The sequence below is a fragment of the Suricata suricatta genome, chromosome 15 (assembly GCF_006229205.1).
Source record: "Suricata suricatta isolate VVHF042 chromosome 15, meerkat_22Aug2017_6uvM2_HiC, whole genome shotgun sequence".
In the NCBI taxonomy this organism is placed as follows: Eukaryota; Metazoa; Chordata; class Mammalia; order Carnivora; family Herpestidae; genus Suricata; species Suricata suricatta.
The window spans coordinates 5,619,721-5,641,623 of record NC_043714.1 but is presented as its reverse complement, the minus strand read 5'-3'; the positions used below and the strand labels follow the sequence as shown (position 1 = coordinate 5,641,623).

The 21,903-nt window shown below is 41.7% G+C and overlaps 1 long non-coding RNA gene across 1 annotated transcript; it reads left to right on the top strand.

The window, feature by feature from the left end:
- The first annotated feature begins 1,600 nt into the window (after positions 1-1,600).
- On the top strand, positions 1,601-21,162 carry LOC115279385. The gene is made up of 4 exons (XR_003903400.1): positions 1,601-1,703; positions 1,920-1,990; positions 19,723-19,907; positions 20,981-21,162. It is a non-coding gene; the product is annotated as an uncharacterized LOC115279385 (long non-coding RNA).
- The last annotated feature ends 741 nt before the right edge of the window (positions 21,163-21,903 follow it).

Genomic DNA, 21,903 nt, shown 5'->3' with positions numbered 1-21,903 from the left:
CCTACAAATTTTGCTAAAGTTATTTCCCTCTGTTTTTTTTAAATTCAGTTTTTATGAAAAGGATTTTTCTCCCATTGGCTTTCCTAACCACTACTGCTGGGATATAGGAACACCACAAATGTATACCATTATCCTGTATCTGGTCACTTCATCATATTGTTAGTAACTTTAACAGTCTTTAGTCTTACATTTTTTCTGGGTAAATAATCACATGTAAAATGACAATTTTATTCTTTCCAACAGCTATGCAAGTCCTTTCCGTTTCCTGTCAGTAAAGGGGAGATCAAGGTTAAAAATAAGCCCTGCCTCAACTATGTATTAGATACTATCAAACTTCTCTAAGCTTCAGCTTTGGGACCCGTAACAGAAAAACGAGAGTATCTGCTTCATGGAGTTGTAAGGGTTAAAGGAGAGGCTGCATGAGCCTGTATATAATCAGCACTTAAAATGCTCCTTATTAGTTATCTTACTGGTCTGAACTCACAGGACAATACTACTTACTAGGCTGTTCTTGGCATGTCTTAATTTTTAAGGTGATGCCCCCAGTTTGTCTTCTGCAAGACTCATTTGTTGACCTGACATGATTCCCGTGTTCAGAAGAGGTGCGTGTGTTCCCGGCCTGCTCCAGGAGCCCCCCAGTCCGCCGGAGGTGTGGAGTTCTGTCAGTGCCTTCCTGTCAGCTGCTGGAACCATCCTATGGGAGTTCATACTTGATATATGGATGTGATCTCCTAAGGTCACCCTCAAAAATTAATCGGTGGATTTCTCAAAGCTAAAATATCTTTATCGTTCAGGAATAAATCGATCCCTTTTGGTCATGGCAAAGTATTCTTTTAATGTACAAGTAGATGCCATTCATGTTTTGAAATCCCTCATCTGTTTTTTTGTAACTATAACTTTATGTCTTTATCCTACTGTTTGGTAAAAGTCTTGGTCAGACTATGACCAGGCTTAGAACCTGGAAATGGATTGAAGGCGCCCGATTCCAGCCAGAACCTCAGCTCTACAGTTGGTCACATCCTATTTTACACGTTAGTAACTGGAAGACCCTGGCAAGCAGAATTGGAATTTTGGGTTTGTTTGAAGGTCTTTGGCCTGCAAAGGATTCAGTGCTGAGTAATGAGGGCTAATCACAACTAGAACTTACATAGATGTGTCCTTTAAGATGCTTTTGGCTCAAGCAATAGAAAACTCGCCTCGGATTACCTTAAGATCAGTGACTATGTCCCCTGCGAGAAGAACGGGGAGATGCTGTTCCCAGCTCCCGCTGTGCATCTGCTGCCTGGCGGAGCTCCCCAGGCAGCACGCCAGACTCTCTCCACGCATCCATCCTCTTCTAGAAGCCCCTCGTAGACACCCTTCCATTCTCATGGCCAAAAGCAGCGCACAGCCACGGTCTGGGCAGCGTGGGGCTAACTGGAATGAGCTTGCTGGCTTTTCAACCGTCTTCTCTGGAAGCACGTGGAAGAGGGGGGTCGGGAGCCTGAACACAGCGGGGCCTCCAGTGGCGAAGGAGAATAGAGGAAATGGATGTGGAGTGTCTACCGGTCAGCCGTGTGCCCAGTGTGCCCGCCCGTAAAGCAGGAGCCCTGATGTGTGATGTCACAGAGAGTGCCCCCTACAGAGCCCTCAGAGAACAGGGAGGAATCGGGGGCCTTGACGGGGTCCTGCCGGCAGGCCTGGAACTTTATCTCGTGGCCCCGGTAAGGAACGACTCCTCGAGAGAGCCCCTCCTTAACCCGAACGCACTTGTCTTCTCCCCGCCTCCTCCACAAGCCTGGGAAGAGGTCTGAGAGTGTCTTCTAAACGGTCACAAACCAACCATTAGAGTTGAGGAATATCAGGCAGCGCTACCTAGATTACAAAGACGGACGGATCCAGGCCTTGAACATGGAGATCTCACCTTCCGTTCCTTTTAGAGGTGGACACCGTTCTCGAACTCTGGACACAGGGAAGACTGCTCTCCCTGCCCCCTCCTCATTTGAAGAGAGTAAGTGAAATGGGCAGGGAGGAAGGGAGGCATGTCACTTCCCAGGCCGAGGCTACACAAGCCCGTAGTGGATCCTCTACTCTGGCTTCCCTGATCCTGGCAACCAAGAAGGCCACATTCGGCTCAGGTCACGATCTCATGGTCTATGCATTCAAGCCCCACATCGGGCTCTGTGCTGACAGCTCAGAGCCTGGAGCCTGCTTCGGATTCTGTGTCTCCCTCTCTCTCTGTCCCTCCCCCGCTCAGTCTCTGTCTCCCAAAATAAAAAGAAAATAAAGACATAAAAAAAAGCCACATGATCCAGCCTTTAGAAATGAGAGGTGCCACGTGTATGAAAAGAGGCTGTCCCATAGGCTGGTGAGAGGGGCCCTCTACTGGTTCTCTTTCTTAAAGCCAAGTTAGATGAAGCTCCAAAATTTGTGTGTGTGCTCGAAAAACCATTTTATTTCCCGTGTGGATACCCCACAAACTGCTGCACTAACTGATTTTCCCCTTTGCTCCTGGACCTGAGGAAAGGGCTTGATGAGAGAGAGGGTGATAGTGTGGCTCAGGCGGAAAAGGAACAAGGATCTCCCCAGGGTAAGGGAGGCAGCTGAGCTAGAAACCGCATGTTTGCTGATGACCGCCTCAGCGCTGGACAGAAGGAGGCGGATGACGGAGTAGGCGGAGCGTGTTTGTGTGGTGCCACTGCGGGGGGGGGGGGGACAGCTGACCAATCTTTATCAGTTCTACGGAAAGTGAACAGACAATTATAATTTCGGACAATTATAATCCATAAAAACACAGCAAGTGACTCTTCCTCACCATGTTCTTGCTTATATAATGGATTAGCTGTTATAACTAACTCGACACACTCGACATGAGCAGAACCACGGAAGGAGACATCATTTTTCAGGCTCTTCCTCCTCGTCCCAGCAACGCAGGGGCAAGCAGTTGCGAGGAGACAGAACCCGTGTCCCCACCCCTCCAGCCAGGCGGGCTGTGTTTCCGCGGGGCGGGGCTGGGAGGAGGGGAGGGCGTTTTAACGGACTGCCAGACTGACGAGTTGACCGGGTTGTTTTAATATGAAAAGTGACTAAAAAGTAAAGAATCATACTGAAATCCCAGGAAGGGAGCTGATTAAAGAGAAAGGGAGGACTTGATGGAACAAATTAATAGAACAGTTTCTGGACAAATAACATCTGTCTATGCATTTCAGTGGGATTCCTCAATCAAACCAGTTATGTGATCGATCGATCTATCTATCTATCTTCTATCTATCATCTATCTATCTTTCATCTTTCTATCTATTTAATATTCTCCACACTAGACTGTAAGCATCCTGAGATTAAAGACCAAGTCAGTTTTATTCACCAAAATATATCTAAATCTCAGCCTGTACCTGGACTACGTGGAACTTGATAAATATTTGCTATATAAATGTTATGGAATTCTCCTCTGGATCTTTCCTGTCCCTGCTATTGATTACTACAAGTTATGAAAATAGGTAAATAGTTTTGCTAACCTCATCAGAAATGACAAACATAGAAACTAAAATGTACTACCTCATGTGCTGAGCACTGTGGTAGGTGCTTTATGTGACGTGGCCCATCTGTCTCCCACAAGAATGCCGAGGCAAGTGTTAATCTTACTTTACAGACAAGAGAACTGTAGCTAAGAGAGGTAAGGATGCAGCAAGTCACAAGTACAAAGTCAGAAGTTAAACTTCGTTAACACTTACTCTGTAAAGGATCTTTGTACCTGGAGTATGCATCAATCACTTTCTCATATGTACTGTTTTTCTTTTTTAATTTTTTTTAACACTTACTTATTTTTGAGAGACAGAGACAGACAGATCATGAGCAGGGGAGGGGCAGAGAGAAAGGGACACTCAGAATCGGAAGCAGGCTCTAGGCTCTGAGCTGCCAGCACAGAGCGTGATGCGGGGCTTGAACCATGAGATCATGACCTGAGCTGAAGTCGATGCTCAACGGACTGAGCCACCCAGGCGCCCCCCTGCTGTTTTTATTTTAATGAGACTCCTTACATTTTCTGTGAGAGACATTATTATGTTTATAGACTTCTGGGTTATTTTAGATGAAACAGAAAATCAAATATACTCCTTTTCCTCATAAAAGTAGAGTAAGAGTTCTACTTCTTTTCCTAAAGTGTTAGCTGCTGTGGGGATTAACTTTTATATCAGTTACCTCTTGCTGTGCAACAATATTACCACAAAGGCAGCAGGCTGATAACACATTGATTGCATGACGGTTTCTGTGGGTCAGAAGTCTGGGCATGGCCTAGCTAGGTCTTCTGCTTTCGTTGTACAAAGCCGCAGTTAGGTGTTGGTCAGGGCAGTGGTGTCCGCTGAAGTTTGGGGAAGTATCCACTTTCACACTCACATGGTTCTGGGAAAAATCCAGTTCCTTGCAAAGTCCTGCTGCTGACTTGAGTGCTTCAGTTTTTTATGGGCTTTTGGCCAGAGGCCACCATCGCTCCGTGGCCCTGTCCAACGGGTAGTACACAGTATGGCAGCTTGTTTCTGCAAAGCCATCAAGGTCTTTTCTGGAGATGAGCACCAGCCCCATGGAACACAGTCACATACCTGGAATCATATACACCCTATCACCTTTGCCACATTCTGTGGGTTAGAAGGAAGTCACAGGTGCTATCTACACTCAAGAGTATGAACACCAGGATGTGGGGGTCATGGAGGCCACCCATGAAGTCCTACTGCCACGCTTTCCCACCATGGACAACTCGAAAATCAGACAAAACATACGAAACAGGTCATTCAGGCAGCGGACAGCACCTAGTGCAGGCATATGACTCCGGGATAAAGAAAGGAGGTGCGCCCGATGATAGTCTCGACTGATTGCCTGAAGGCTGTTGCCAGAACCCAGTGGATGGACTAGCAATTCTGCTCAGCTGAAGGCAAAGATCAGCCTTTGTAGGCTAGCTAGGATTTGTGGGCAAACTACTGAAGAGGAGGGACTTACACAGGGCAAACTCTGAAGATATAAAGAGGGATTCCTTCTCGTCTTAGGTGAATACTGGTTTGTATAGGCACAGAGTACCTCTCTGCACATCTTAGCCAAAAGGCCGAGAAGCGATCACAGAGTACCTCTCTGCAGGGCTGAAAAGCAGTAAGCCAACAAGTCTCAGAGCTCACACAGGGCTGGGGAGAGTCTGTTCTCTCTTGCAGGAGGGAGAGAGCTCTAATCCATGAAAAATCAGTCTTCAGCAATGTCGCGCTTTAGTTGTGGGGCTAAATTAGCTCTAGACTAAAGGCCGCGCTAGATAGCCCTAACAAGGCCTGAAAGCACCCTTTAAAATTTCCTAAGCAATCTGTGTGCCAACTTCTTTTAAAGATTGCAGTGAAATTTAGTATACAGCAGCATAAAAGTCACAACATCTGGCATCTAATTTAAAAAAATCACAAAGCCTGCAAAGACAAAAAAAAAAATATGACTTGCAATCAAGAAAAAAAAATCCATTCAATGAAAACAAACCCAGAAATGATCAAATGAGAGTATTAGCAGATGAGGATGTTAAAACAGCTATTGTAATACGCTCTAATGCTCAAGAATGTAGATAAAAACCTGAATGTGATGAGGAAAGAAATCAAAGATATTAAGAAAGACATAAAAGGGGAACTTGAGTGGCTCAGTTGGTTGAGTGTCCAACTTTGGCTCAGGTCATGACCTTGCAGTTCATGGGTTCAAGCCCCATACCAGGCTCTGTGCTGACAGCTCAGCACCTGGAGCCTACTTCAGATTCTGTGTCTCCCTCTCTCTCTCTGCTCCTCCCCTGCTCATGCTCTGTCTATCTGTCCCTCTCTCAAAGATAAATAAACATTAAAAAAAGAAGAAAGACCCAAATAGAACTACTGGAGGGAAAAAAAAGATAACATCGGAAATAGAATACACACTTGATTGGATTAACAGCACACTAGACACTTCAGAAGAAAGTCACAGGGGACCTGAGTATACAGCAATAGAGATTATCCAAAATGAAACACACAGGGAGAAAAAAGTTTCATGGAGTTGTGGGATAATATCAAGTGTTCTAACATATGTACAATTAAAATAGGAGAAGGAGAAGGACTATCAGATAAGACACACTTTTCATACTTGGTGAAAACCATAAACAATAGACCCAAGAAACTCAAATGGACCTCAACAGAAAAATATACTTTAAAACACAAAGAGCTCTAAATCTACTAGAGAAATTCCCAACAGAAAAAACTCCACCTTCAGCTGCCTTCACTGGTGAAGTACACCATCATTTAAAGGAAACAGATATTTTTATACCAATTCCTCCAGACAAAAGAAAAGGAGGGAATACTTCCCAACTCGTTTTCAAGGGCCAGAATGACCATGATACCACAACCAGAACAAAAAGTTACAAGAAAAAAGAAAAGAAAAGAATAATATAGCCCAATATCCTTCATATACCTGGTTGTAAAAATTTTGATAAAATTTTAGCAAAGTGAACTCAACAATATATAAGAAGGATAATGTGTCTCATCAAAGTGGGGTTTATTGCAGAAATTCATAGTGGATTTAACATTAAAAAAATCAATCAATGGATATCATCCAATTTATAGACTAAAAGATTCAAAGAAGAAATACATGAATGAAAAAACATATTTTCATTGCATGCAAAAAAACACCATTTCAATATATACAAAGAAAAACTTTGACAAAATTCAATGCCTATTCACATAAAAATTCCTGGTGAACTAGGCATTAGTGGAATCTTCCTCCATTTGGTAAGGAGTGCTTATTAAAAACTTACCATGGACATTATACTAAATGATGACAAATTGAGTGCTTTTTCCTTATGATTTGGAAGAAAGTAACAAATGTCTGTTCTATTCAACATTGTAACAGTCTCCGTCCACACCATATGACAAGAAAAAAGAAAGTATGTAGGTTGGAAAGCACAATGCAAAACCTTATTTATTCACAGATAACATCATCATTGTGTAGAAAATTTGAAGCAATGTATTAAAAAACCCCTAGAATTAATCAATGAAACTTGTAAGATCACAAATTCAAGGTCAATATGAAAATGCATTTCTCTATGCTAGCAACCAACAACTGAAAACTGAAATTTAAAATAGCATAAAAAGACATTAAAACCTCAACAAAATATGTGTAAGATTGTACACTGAAAATTAAAAAAAAACACTGAAAAGACAGATAAAAGAAGACAAAATTAATGAAGAGATATACCATGATCATGGACAAGGAGATGCAGATGTCAATTCTCCCTAATTGATCAAAAATTTCAATACAATTCCAACAGAAATACCATCAAGCTTTGTGGTGAAATTGGCAAGCTGATTTTAAAAAGTACATGTAAAGGACCTAGAAGAGCTGAAACAATTTTGATGAAAGAACCAAGTTGGAGGACTTAACAGTAATTGATTTAAACATAATAACCAAGTCAAGTGTTGTACTGGCATGAAAATCACCATCCAAACTGGTAGGACAGAATAAAGTCCAGAAATAGAGGTTGGCTATATAAGACTGTGAGTATTAATAAAGGGAAACCTCTCTAAAATGGAGTTGGGAGGCCAGAAAAGGGGGAAGCCATATCACCTAATGTCCACGATAGGAAGAATTGTCAGTTACAGACTCCAAGAGAATCGTCAACAGGAAAGGAATCACCAATTATAGGTCCCAACGGAGGAAAATGTACACTGCATATCCTACAACAAATCAACGGCCCCAGCAACTCAGCCAATGAGAAACTGTCGTCACCCTGAACTGTTTTCTCTAAGGGATTTTCTTTCAGAACAACCCTTCCCAAATTCCTCCTTCTTCTCTATTTAAATAATGTTCCTCTCCTTTGTTGGATTTGCCTATAGTTTTGCTGTAGCTTCCATATCCTGAATTGCAATTCTCTGCTATTCTTGAATAAACCCATTTTTGCTGGTGAAATAGCAGACTGTTTTATTTTTAAGGTCAACAAAACTAAACATATGAAGCCGACTTTGGGAGATTAAAATAAAAACAAGTTACAACAAAAATATCCAATGTGATAGAACATGGCTTGCGAGATTCATGATGAGAATTTGCATTCTGGGGTCCCTGCTTTCCTTGGGAGGAGGAGAAAGATGCCGCTTAACTTTTGAGTTTTATAAGTTAAATATTCCTGGTGAAATATTTAAATCCAAGCCATGGTTGTAGCAGTGAGAGGGAAATAAGCTGAAACCCTACCTCCACCACACATAAGTTTTGTGACTTAGCGTCCGCATGCACAATGATGCCTGTTTCGCTGCTGAAAGAGCTCAGGGAGACCCACCAATGGGGAGGGTTCGGCTCAGAACCTGGGCTGCTGCTCAATGCCCAGTAAATACTGACCCTCTGGCCAGTTTTTAGCTGGAGATTTCTTTACAGAGGCCCGAAGCGGCTGTCTGAGTTGCCATGGTCCTCAGGATTCTTTGGTAAATGAAAGCAAAGCACTTGTTCACCCAGCCTTGTGGAGGTTATTGTGGAGTGTGTGTGTGTGTGTGTGTGTGTGTGTGCGCGCGCGCGCGTGTGTGTTGTGCCCGTGCATGCGTCTTCTGTTCCTCCAGGCCTGTCTGCTGCATCTGGCAGGCACCAAACCGCTCTCCTTCCCCATAAAGTCGTACCATCCATGCATTCCGTCCCCAGCGCCTAACTGTCCATACTGCTGGCTGTGCTCATCTGTAAATCAGTCCTCTCTAAGGATTTCAAAGGATTTGAAAATAAGAAAACAAAGTGAAGGGCACAGAGCAGTTGGATTTCTATTTAAATAGGTTTTAAAAAGGAAAATCTGGCTGGTCTTGAAATAGAGGCGGTGAAAGGTGCCTTGAGTTGCTTAGTAACCTTATTCCCATTCGTGCGGCACAAGGCACAGGGACCCATGGGTCCCTGCAGGTCCTTCAGGACGCAGGAGAGTCCCAGGGATTCGGAGTTTATTCAGTGAGGAGCCCCAGTGATGCAAAAGCTTGTTAAAAATCAACATATAATTAAACCTTTTTTTCTTTAAGTTTTGTTTGGAAATAATTTCATGTTTACAAAAAGTTGCAGAAACAAAACTAATGTAAAGAACTTTATGAACAGGTTCACATTTAGCTAATATTTTATCCCATTTGCTTTACCATTATTTGCTCGGGCTTTTTCTATGTCTCTCTTTGCAAAGGCGCGCGTGCACACACACGCGCGCGCACACACACACACACACACACACTTGCACATTTATTTTTCGGAACCATTTGATGGTAAGTTTCATACATGACCCCATTAGCCGTAAGTATTAAAATGCATATTTTCTAAGAAAAGGTTTTTTTCCCCGATATAACCACAGTGCAATGATCAACGAAGTAAGTGTATATTTACTTTTGTCTGATTTACTGTCCATATTTCAGCCTTTTTGGTTGACTTAACGTCCTTTAGAGTAACTGTTTTCCTTTAGTCCCAGATCTTGATTAGGGTCAAAAATTGCATGTCGTTGTCATGTCAATTTATAATTAAAAAGCAGCAACAACGACTATGGATAGAACCAGACGACCACTTTTTTTTTTTTAATGTAAAAATTGAATCGACGATCCACAGAGATTTGGGGCGAGAGTTGTGTCTAAAATTTGCTGTCTGTCTTGGCATAGGAAGAGATGAGAATACAAGAAAACAAGTTTGTAGGTGATGGAGAAACAGTGATGAGAGTTATTCCTTCTGGTGATTAGAACAGTCATTTCTAAAGGGCTTGATGAACTTTAAAATACAGGATCCGAGACACTATCCTCGAAACTCAAGAGTTAATTTGGTCTCAGGCCCAGGAAACTGTGGGGTTTTTTTCTTTTTTCTTTCTCTTTCTTTTTCTTTTCTCTGTCTCTCCCTCCCTCCCTCCCTCCCTCCCTCCCTTCCTTCCTTCCTTCCTTCCCTCCCTCCTTCCCTCTTTTCTTTCTTTCTTTCTTTCTTTCTTTCTTTCTTTCTTTTCTTGAACATAGTTTTTTAGGCTTCCTAGGGGGATTATAACCTACCAGCAGACTCTGGGACACAGCCACGGAGGAGAAGCCTGACTCTCATTGTGGAGTGTGCAAATTCAATTCCTCTCTCTCCCTCTTTCTCTCCCTGTCCCTCTCTCCTCCCTCTCTCTGTTTAATGAGTTAGTTAACATACAGTATATACAGTGTAGTCTTGACTTCAGGGGTAATTCCCACAATTCAACCCTTACACACAACACCCAGTGCTCATCCCAACAAGTGCCCTCCTCAATGCCCATCACCCCTTTCCTCACCACCCCGCAACCCCCATCAACACTCAGTTTGTTCTCTGTATTTAAGAGCCTCTTATGGTTTGCTTCTTTCTCTGTTTGTAACTTATTTTCTCCCCCCTTCCCCCATGGTCTTCTGTTAAGTTTCTCCACTTCCACATATGAATGAAAACATGTGGTATCTGTCTTTTTCTGACATATTTCACTTAGCATAATACCCTCTAGTTCCACCCATGTTGTTGCAAATCGCAAGATTTCATTCTTTTTTGTTGCCAAGTCGTATTCCATTGTGTATATAAAGTCCTCTGGAGTGAGTTGTTGGGGCCAGCTCTGTACCCACACAGACAGATGGTGGGTGGGTTCGTAGTTACCTTTGAGTGAGCAATGCCAGCCTGCTAGCCTCTCATGGTGGGTCTGAGGGTCAGGAAATAAAAGATGCAAAATGCCTGGCATAGAACAGATACTCAATAAGTGCTGAGTGACTTGGATTTTGAACACAGGGCATTTTTAAATTTTTTATTTATTTTCATTTATTTTTTAATGTTGATTCTTTTTTTAATGTTTATTTATTTTGAGAGAAAGAGAGAGAGACAGAGACAGAGACGTGAGCAGGGGAGGGACAGAGAGAGGGAGACACAGAGTCTGAAGCAGTCTCTGAGCTGTCAGCACAGAGCCCGATGTGGGACTCAAACTCACAAACTGTGAGATTATGACCTGAGCCAAGGTTGGGCACCCAACGGACTTAGCCACCCAGGCGCACCTGAATACAGGGTGTTTAAAAGACAAATACTGTGTTGACAGCATCGTGGATGGTGGCCCTTGGCCTCAGAGTTCATCAGCTCTTTGACATCACTCACGTCAGCCTCTGAGTCCTCAGTGAAACTGCATATGGAAGGAAGCGCTCAGAAACAAGTTAAATTGGGACAAAAATTAGACTAAACTCTTGACTGATTCTAAAGCTTACATGGAAATGTAAAGACCCTAGAGCAGCCAAAATAATTTTGTAAAGGAAAACAAATTTGGAGACAAATATAAATCTTTTCTTGACCTTCTGGCTCTATCTTTCACATCGATATTTTATCTTATTCCAACTGTAAGAAGAAATCTCACTTTTTCCTGTGATATGGAAAAGAATGAACACATTTATAGAAATTGGATTAAATGATGTTTTATTTTTCTGTTGAGTGGATTCACATAGTAGTACCTCAATGGCCTTTGGCATTTTCATAGAGAATCCCATCTTGATATTATTTGTTGACCCTACAATCACACGATTAATATCACTTATCACCAGATATTTTTATTCTCACGATCATATATAAATATCTATTTATTTTGTTTCATTTTTCAAAGGCATTGTCGGCACAAGCCCTTCCAAGAGGGCATCTATTAGGCCAAAGAGACGTCTCTCCTTGGGTGGGTTTGCCCAGAATAGCCCCAGTCAGTCGGTATCTGTTGAACTGAGGACGGAGACCAATCTCAAGAGGGTGAATCCAGCCTTGTAAGTCTCAGGATGTCTTTAGAAAGCAACTGCGTGTGTGCTTCCCACTCTAGACAATGGGTCCACCGTCTTTGAGTACCTCACAGTTCAGTGAGATGAGAAGGCGCATTAGGCGAGGCTCACCCAGTTTGCTGAGTGCTGGAGGAGATGCCTTCCCTCCGCAGTTCTCCTGTTCCGCGCGTGCGCATGTGTATACAGAGAGCCCGGGCGGCCTCGGGCATCTGGCCCAGATCCCTCACCCACTTTGTCCGGGAGAGGGAGTGATTTAGCTAATGGGGAATTTGAGAGGAGAAGCCTGGCTGGGGGCTCTCAGACCCCTCCTCCCCAGTTAAGCTGCCTGCAGGAAAGGCTGCCTCCGTTGGCGCCCATCAGTGCCATGAATGGGGAGTGAGTTTGCCAGGATTTGGGGTTTGGTGTTGCGGAACTGACTTGGCGTACCCTCCACCAGCAGCCGTATTAGTAATGAAGATGCTGCTTGGCCTCATTCTCAACAGGTTCAGGTTCCAGTAGGGAAAAAGAAGCATCATTCATCAGAGTACTCAAAGGACTCTGGCCAGCGGGGTGAGCACAGTGAGTGGGATTTGTTTTCCAATGTAACTATAGCCTCCATTTAAGACTCACAGCCCCCAAATCCCAATGGCTTAAATAACTAAATAGACATATATTGACAGTAAGATGTGTGAAACAGGCTCGAGGACTGTCACGAACACGCCCACTCTCAATCAACAGGCCAAGTGACTGTCAACTCTAGTGCCGCCTGAGTTACATTAATGCTGAGAGACAGCCCAATGAGAAAGGTGAGGCAGCCAGCCCGTGTGATATTGGTGTGGGCATATCGAGAGCATGGTTCTCAGGCTCAGGCAGCACAATTTGTGAGAAACGAGGGGAAAACAGAGAACATGTAGTGATGTGTGAGCAGCCCCTGAAAGTAGGTCACATGAAAAGACATCAAGGAAACTGGGGTAAGTTGGCCCTGTGCTGCGTTGTCAAGTGATAGATTTTTGGCTCTTTATCAAGCAGGAACTGTCTATTAGAGTTGTATAGAATAAAAGGTTGTTGAGAGGTAGAAATGCTAAAATTGGCTATTATGCCACGAGTCCTACTTGGCGGAAGGCACTGGGCTGAGTGCTTTAACTGTTTCATCTCATCTAAAGCTTCGAACAGCCCTCTTGTGAGGATATGATTGTTACCTGCCTTTCAGGGGTGAGGAGATGGCCCTGAGTGCAGTTAAGTGATGCACCAAAGCTAATGGGATTTGAACTCGACTGTAACAATCATTTGGTTGAAGCCGAGAAAATCAGGGATGGCCACATCGCAATGATGTTCTGAAGTCAAAACAAGCCTCAGATTTCCTTGGATGAACAACTTTCCAATATTATAATGCAGTAGAGCCCTATTTACCATGAGTGGAGGGGCACCTGGGTGGCTCAGGTGCTTGAGTATCAGACTCTTGATTTGGGCTCAGGTCCTGATCCCAGGGTTGTGGGATTGAGCCTGGTGTAGGGTTCTACACTGAGCATGGAGTCTGCTTGAGATTCTCTCTCTCTCTCTTTCTCTTTCTCTCTCTCTCTAAAATAAAACTTAAAAATATAATAAATGAGTGGAATCCCAGTATTTATCGCAGACAAAAGTGGATTTGCTCTGTATAAAGTAGAGATATATTGACACATGTCTTCCCTGGATCCCCCATGCTGGCTGGGTCTCCTGCAACTTCAAAACTTAGTGGGGCTCAGTGAGGCAATTTGAAAAGCTTTCGGATGAGATGATTTTGGATGATCCTGTGGTCAGGGGACGAGAAGTAGTGCGGTGGGGCTCAGGCCTGAGAAAACTAGAAAGCAGCTGCCTTGGACAGACCCAACATCTCGTGCTGGGGAAGGCTGCTGTTTTAAACTAAACTTTTCATTTTTAGGGAATTGTGAATTCATATGCAATTGTAAGAGATAATATAGAGAGAACCTGTGTATTCTTTGCTCAGTTCTCCCCGCGGGCAACACCTTGAACATTTACAGTACAAAATCAGACCCAGGAAATTGACGTTGGTCAAGAACATTTCTGTCACAAAAGAATCTCTTCTGTTGTCCTTTAAAAGCCATACCCATTTCTATCCACTCCCTCCTTAATTCCTGGCAATCACAAATCTGCCCTCCGTTCCCATTACTTCACATTTCAAGAATGTTGTGTAAATGGGATCATACAGTATGTAATCTGTCAAGCTTGGCTTTTTCCACTCAGCACAATTTTCTGTACATCCAGTTCAGCCAATCCCCAAACACCAAGCCAACTCTGGACTTTATACCCATTTCCTTGCTACTTCTTACCCCCAACCAAAGTTGACTCTGTGGCCCCAGCTAATCAAATTTTTCTATTTTCTTCTTTCTTGGTCTTTAATCTTTATCCTATAAGAGCTTTCTGCCTTCCACCCGATTTTCCAGTTCTCCAGCAGGAGACTGTTCACTTCATTAGTATTACAGTTCTTTTTTTGTGTCACCTAAATTGTCTTCTTTGATAATTCTTAAAAAATTCTTTTATTTTTTTTGGTATATAGAGAGAGCACATGAGTGGGGGAGAGGGGGCAGAGGGAGGTAGAGAGAGATATAGAAAGAGAGAGAGAGGGAGAATCTTAAGCAAGCTCCATGCTCAGCATAAAGCCCCACACGGGGCTTGATCCCATGACCCTGGGATCATGACCTGAGCCAAAATCGAGAGTTGGATGTTCAGTTGACTGAGCCACCAGGAGACCCATCTTCTTTGATCATTTGTCAAAGAATCATTTGATACAAAAGTTTTTAATTTTAGTGAAGTCCAATTTTTCTATTTTGTCATTTATTGCTTGCACTTTTGCTATTACATCTAAAAAACCATTGCCAAATCCAAGGTTGTGAAGATTTACCTTGAGGCTTTCTCCTGAGTGTCATGAATTTAACTCTTCTATTTAGATCTTTGGTGCATTTTCAGCTAATTTTTATATATGATGTGACATAGACCCCGTTTTATTCTTTGGTGTCTCATCACCATTTGTGGAAAAGACTATTCTTTTCCCATTGAATGGTCTTCGTACTCTTGTTGAAAATCAACTGATCATAGATGTATGTTTTTATTTTTGGATTCTCAATTCTATCCCATTGATCTCTATGTTTATTCATATGTCATTTTGGCACTATTTTGATTATTATTGTTATATAATACATTTTGAAAATAGGATGTGTGAGAAGCCCAGTGTTTTTTTTTTTTTTCAAAATTCTTTTGGTTATTTGGATTCCTTATAATCTTGTATGAATTTTGAGTTCAGCTTTTCCATTTCTACAAAAATAATATCACTGGGATTTTAATGGAGATTGTATTGAATCTGCAGATCTATTTTGAGGACTATTGCCATTTTAATAATATTTATTCTTTCAACTCATGAACATGAGCTGTCTTTCCATTTATTTCGATTTTCTTTAATTTCTTTCAGCAATGCATTATAGTTTTTCTGTGTACAAGTTTTGCAGTTTTTGCTTAAATTTATTCCTAGGTATTTTTATCTTTTTGATATACTTTAAATATAATTACTTTCTTAATTTTCTTTTTGGATTGTTCACTGTACATATGTAGAAACACAGCTTCTTTTCATGTGTTGATCTTGTAATCTGTAACTTCACTAAATCCATTTATTTGCTCTAACATTTTTTTGTGTATTCTAAAGTATTTTTTATATATAGGATCTTGTCATCTATGAATAGACATGGTTTTACTTCTTTCTTTCCAATCTGGATACCTTTCATTTCTTTTTCTTGCCTAATTGCTCTGGCTAGAACTTCTACTACAATGTTGAATAGATGTGGTGAAGGGAACATTCTTGTCCTGTTCCTGACCTGAAGAGGAAAGCTTTCAGTCTTCACCATTGAGTATGATGTTAATTATGGGTTTGACTTAAGTCATCTTATTATGGAGAAGTCATTTTCTCTCCTAGTTTTCTGAGAGCTTTTATTATTAGGAAAGGCTATTGAATTAATCAAATGTCTTTTCTTCATCAGTTGAGAAGATCATGTGTTCTCATCCTCTTCATTCCATTAATGTGGTATATTACATTTATTGATTTTCTTGTGTTGAACACCTTTGCATTTTGGAGATAAAACTCACTTAGTCATGTTATATAATCCTTTAAATATAATGCTGGGTTTAGTTTGCTAGTGTTTCATTGTGGATTGTTACATCCATATTCATAAAGGGTATTGGTCTGGAGTTTTCTTTTCTTGTGGTATGTTTGCCTTTGATATAAAGATAGTACTGGCTTCATAGAGTAGGTTAAGACATGTTCCTTTCTATTCTATTTTTTTTAGATGAGTTTGGGGACTAGTGAGAATTCTCCTTTAAAGGTTTTGTAGAATTTGCAAGTGAAGGCATCTGATCCTACACTTTGTTGAAAAGTTTTTGACTAATTCATCCTCTTTACTTGTTATAGGTCTACTGAGAATTTTTGTTTCTTCCTGTGTCTGTTTTGGTAATTTATGTATTTTTAGATATTTGTTCCTTTCATCCAGGTTATCCTACTTGTTGACGTACCCTAGTACATAGTACTATGTACTATTGCTCATAGTATTTTTTAATGATCCTTTTTATACCTGTAATGTTGGGAGTAATGTGTTTAATTTCTGATTTTAGTCATTTGTGTCAGTTCTTTTTTCTTGGTCAGTTCAGCTAAAGGTTTGTCAATTTTGTTGGTTCTCTCAATGAACCAACTTTTGATTTCATCAATACTGTATGTCATTTATTAATGCTCTCATCTTTATTTATTTTTTTTCTTCTGGCTCTGCTTTTAGTTTGCTGTTTCTCTAGGTACCTTAAGGTGTGAAGTTAGGTTATAGTCTGATATCTTTCTTTTTCTTCTTTTTGTTTTATTAAACAATTTTTAATGTTTATTTTTGAGAGAGAGAGAGAGAGAGAGAGAGAGAGAGTGCATGCAGGGGAGGGTCAAAGAGAGAGAGGGAGACACAGAATCTGAAGCAGGCTCCAGGCTCTGAGCTGTCAGCACAGAGCCCAACATGCAGCTCAAACTCACAGACCATGAGATCATGACCTGAGCCAAAGTTGGATGCTTGACCAACTGAGCCACCTAGGAACCCCAATGTTTATTTATTTTTGAGAGACAGAGACAGAGTGTGAGTGTGGGAGGGGCAGAGAGAGAGAGGGAGACACTTCAGAGAATCTGAAGCAGGCTCCAGGCTTTGACCTGTCTGCAAAGAGCCCAACGCAGGGCTCAACTCCACAAACCATGAAGTCATGACCTGAGCCAAAGTCAGACACTTAACTGACTGAGCCACCCAGGCGCCTCAGTCTTCCTTCCTTTTAATGTGTATCTTTACAGCTATAATTTTCCTTTTGCTGCATCCATGGTGTTTATTTAATGTTTTTATTTTCATTCATCTCTAACCATCTTCTAACTTCCTTTGTGATTTATTCTGTGACCTATTGATTATTTAGGAGTGTGTTGTTAAATATCTACGTGTTTGTGAAATTTCCGGTTTTCTTATGGTTATTGATTTCTAAGCTTATTCCATTGTGGTTGGAGAACATGCTTTGCATGATTGCAATCTTTAAAAACTTATTGAGGCTTGTTTTGTGGGTTAACATATGGTTTATCCTGGAGAATGTTCCATATGCATCAGAAAAGAATGTTTATTCTGCTGGTGGACTGTTTTATAACTGTCTGTTACATCTTACTGATTTATAGTGCTGTTCAAGTACTCAGTATCCTTATTGACCTTCTATTTAGATGGTCTGTACATTTATTGAGCATGGGGTATTAAAATCCTCTACAATTATTTTAGAATTATCTATTTCTCCTATCCATTCTGTCAATGTTTGCTTCATGTGTTTTGGGGCCATACTGATTGAGGTATATATGTTTAAAATTATCAATATATAATGTACTTTGTAATTTCTCCCCCACAGTTTTTGATTAAAAGCCTATTTTATCTGATAGCACAGCTACCTCAGATGTCTTTTGGTTTCTGTTTACATGGTTAAAAAATAGTACTCTTTGCATGGAAAAAATTTCCCCATCTTTTGACTTTCAACCTGTTTGTGTCTTTGGATCTAAAGTGAATCTCTTATAGATGGCAGAAATATGGATCATGGTTTTTATCCATCCTGCCAATATCTTTTCTTCTAACTGCAGCATTTAAATCATTCACATTTAAAGGAATTATTGATAAGGAAGGACTTAATTCTGACATTTTGTGGTTTGTTTTCTTTTTTTTTAAGTTTATTTATTTATTTTGAGAGAGAGAGAGAGAGAGAGTGTGGGTGAGGGGCAGAGAAAGAGAGAGAATCCTAAGCAGGCTCCATGCTGTCAGCACAGAGCCTATGTGGGGCTCCATCCCACGGAGTGCAAGAAAGATTATGACCTGAACTGAAATCAAGAGTAGGACGCTTAACTGACTGAACCACCCAGGCGTCCCTGTGGTTTGTTTTCTGGATGTCTTCTATCTTTTATGTTCTTCAATTTCTCCATATGGCCTTTTGCGTTTAATTGATTTTTAATACCATACCATTTTGATTCCCTCATTTCCTTTATTGTATATTTTAAGTTTGTTTTTCAGCGGTTACTCTGGGGATTATGATTAATATCTTCAATTTATAGCAGTCTAGTTTGCACTGACACCAACTTATCTTCAAAAGTAAAAAAAAAAGTCTGTCCTTCTACTGCTTCACCCACCTCCCCTTTATGTGGTTATCACAAATTGCATCTTTACACATTAAGTGCTAATTCATATGTAATTTACAATCATTCTTGTATGAATTTTTTAACTCATATAGGAAATAAAAAGAGAAACAAAGAGCCTTACATTTTGAAAATAACATATAACTGGGTCCTAAAATCAAGGGGTAGCCTTGACTGATGTTGAGGTTGCTCCCTGTATCACATTTATCTGAACGGGTCTACAGAGAGAATAAGGAACAGGCTTCATGAACGGGGCGCAGAATGCGGGACTCCACAATGTGCGGGGGAGGTGGCTTTGCCAGCTGACCACACACTGGGTCATCTTTCCAGTCTGCTGACAGAGATATTGCACACCCCAATTTCAGGGCGTGCTTGCTGCTGGGTTTTCCTTACCCCCTACCAGTTCCATGCCAGAGAGATAAATTCTCTGTAGGTCATGGAAAATCTGTTGAGTTATACTATAGTGTGAAGAAGAAAGTGTGCTGGCCCAGTATCGTGGGTGTCTGAGTCCTGGACTCTCAGCTTTCTAAATTTGTGAATTGGCATTTTGCTTACATGCTACTCCCTGTTAAGCCAAGCATCCAAAGGACTGATTAGCTCTCAGTATTTTGGTAAAATCATGGTCTGACAAGTTGAGGAATGGATCTTGGAACCTCGGTACTCAAGAGAGGTGCACCCATGAGAGCCATCTGCCTTGATAAGCATCACTTGAAGCTGAGACAGGTGTGATAAATCTTCACATTATAACCGTCGCCCTTATTTGCCAAGCATATTAAAATTCATTTGACATTCCAAGTGAGAACTAACCAAAGCATTCAGCTCTAAGAGACATGTCATGCATATCTAAGCCTCAAAGGTATATTTAATAGGCATATGATTAATGTCTGGTGCAGATTTACTCAACTTAAGTTTTATTTTGAGGTGAAAACATGAAACTGAGATGGAAATAAATCAAATGATTAAGAACAGAGTTTGTGTTATCACAAAGTAATCTGACAATAAATCAGTGGACTGGAATACTTATTAAAAATGTTAGTAAGATTTTTGAGATGTTATATATTAAATCAATTTAAATTAACTCTCAGTTATTAAAAACTACTATGTGCAAGACTGATGTAAGCAGTTATTGTGCATAGGGGTGTGGGTGGGGGGTGGGTGAATAAGAGAATGTATGAGAAATGCTACTTTATGTCTTCAAAGAGTTAATGATATAGGAAGAGAGATGAGTCATGCTTTACTAAGGCAAACGTGATAAATACTATAAGAAAAATGTGAAATGTCTCATGTGGGTTCCAGGAATGATGTATTGTTTTGGTTCGAAGAAGCTGGAGAAAACATTAGAGAGAAAATGAGGAGACTGGAAGTCTGTAGACTTTTTCGAAGACTTCGGCCCATTGTCACCTGGTTTCCTACTGCACCACTCCAACTGTAACTGCTCTCAGTGACTTTACCAATGACACCCTTGTTGCTAAATGGAACAGGTATGTGTCCATCCTTATCTAAACAGAATTCACAACCCTTGTTATTCTTACCTAGGCTACTTTCTTTGAAGATGGTCCGTTTCCAGCTTTAAAAAGATGATTTAATTTTGTTTTTTTTAACATTTATTTATTTTGAGAGAGAATGAGCCAGGAAGGGGTAATGAGAGGGGGAAAGATACCATTCCAAGCAGGTTCTACACTGTCAGCACAGAGCCTGGAAGGGAGCTCGATCCCAGGAACCATGAGATCATGACCAAAGCAGAAATCAAGAGTCCAATGCTTAATTGACGGAACCACCCAGGTGCCCCCCTGTTCAGCTTTAATGCAGATCTCAGCAGGGTGAGCCCGGGCTCAGCTGCCCAGGAGAGAGGGAGCCCCTGTGCTTGGGTGCAAAAGCTAGCATCATCACCTTGTACAATGGCCCTTGGGATCATTTAGCTAAGATGCAACTATTAAAAATGGCACCTTGAGGGGTGCCTGGGTGGCTCAGTCAGTTAAGTGTCCAGCTTCGGCTCAAGTCATGATCTCGCGTTTCGTGGGTTCAAGCCCCGCATTGGGTGGGGTCTGTGCTGACAGCTAGCTCAGAACCTGGAGCCTGCTTTGGATTCTGTGTCTCCCTCTCTCTTTGACCCTCCCCTGCTCATGCTATCTCTCTCTGTATCTCAAGAATAAATAAAAAAATTTTTTAATGGCACCTTGAAAAAATGGGTCACTTAGAGATGAGCATTCCAGAGAATAGCAGGCCTGTCTGTCTGGGCTGGGGCACCACGGAGCCCACAGAGGGGAATCCAGACATGGCCCGCATGAGAGCAGAGGAAAGGTCATCATCAGTGTGTGGCGAGGGGGAGGCAAACCATGCTCTAAGCCTCCACTTCCAGCTGTCCAGGCGCCCGTCACATGGGCCACGCTTTGGAGGTCACTGGTGATTCTTTCTCCCTGCCCCTCTCTCGCCCATGTCACGGAACGCAGGGGCAATCTGAGATGGTGGTGGCCACAAAGCTCTTCTCGTCGAAGTGCCATAAACTCAGGTGGGGATTTCTGATGTTCCCTGTCTTGTGTGCATTTTCATTAAGAGTGATGATGACATCAGCAACAGTACTTTGGTCAATATTGAGATGCTCTAAATGAAGATATGTTGCAGAGTGCGGCAGAAAACTCAGCTGATTTGGAAATCAGTCAGTTTGCAGTGTAGACTGACACTCAAGTACCAGTGCTGTGTATGGAATAAAGGTCTGAAAAAAGGGAGAAGTTACAATACTATTGTATGAACTTCATTCACTCATTCATGAACACAGATGCCTTCCTTTTTTTTTTTTTTTTTTAAATTTATGTTGAGAGGGAGATAGAGAGCAAGTGGGGGAAGGGAAGGAGGGGCAGACAGAATCCCAAGCAGGCTCGCCGCTGTCAGCACAGAGCCTGATGTGGGACTTGAACTCAGAAGCTGTGAGATCATGACCTGAGCTGAAGTCAAGAGTCAGATGCTTCCAGACTGAGCCACCCCAGATGCCTTCATTTCAATGATAAAGATACCGAGGCCCAAAGTGAATGAGTAGGTGACTTGCCTCGGGGACCTGAGGTACAGGGAAGGCCTCTGTCCTCTGGCTCCTGTTGTGAGTCCCACATGCTAAACGTGCCATTTGGGCTGCACAGCACCGTCCAGGCTGGATTGGCGTGGTCTCCCAGGGCTCACCTGACCAACTAGGTCACTGGGACTGGTGGCTTGCTTAAGTCATTCATTCTCTCTCTTATGAGAGAAACAAGACCCAAACTATTTCTTTTCCTCCCTCCCCTCCATCTTCCTTTCTGGCTTTCTCTTTTTCTGTTTTCTTTCTCTGTTCTCTTTCCTTCTCCCTCCCTCCTCCTTCCCTTCTTTTTCTTGCCTGCTTTTTTGTTTTACTGATTTCTTTCTGTTTCCTTTCCTTTCTTTGCTTCTTTCTCTCTTGCTTTCTTGCTTTCTTTGTTCTTGCTTTCCTTTGTTCAGTTAGCTCTCCATATG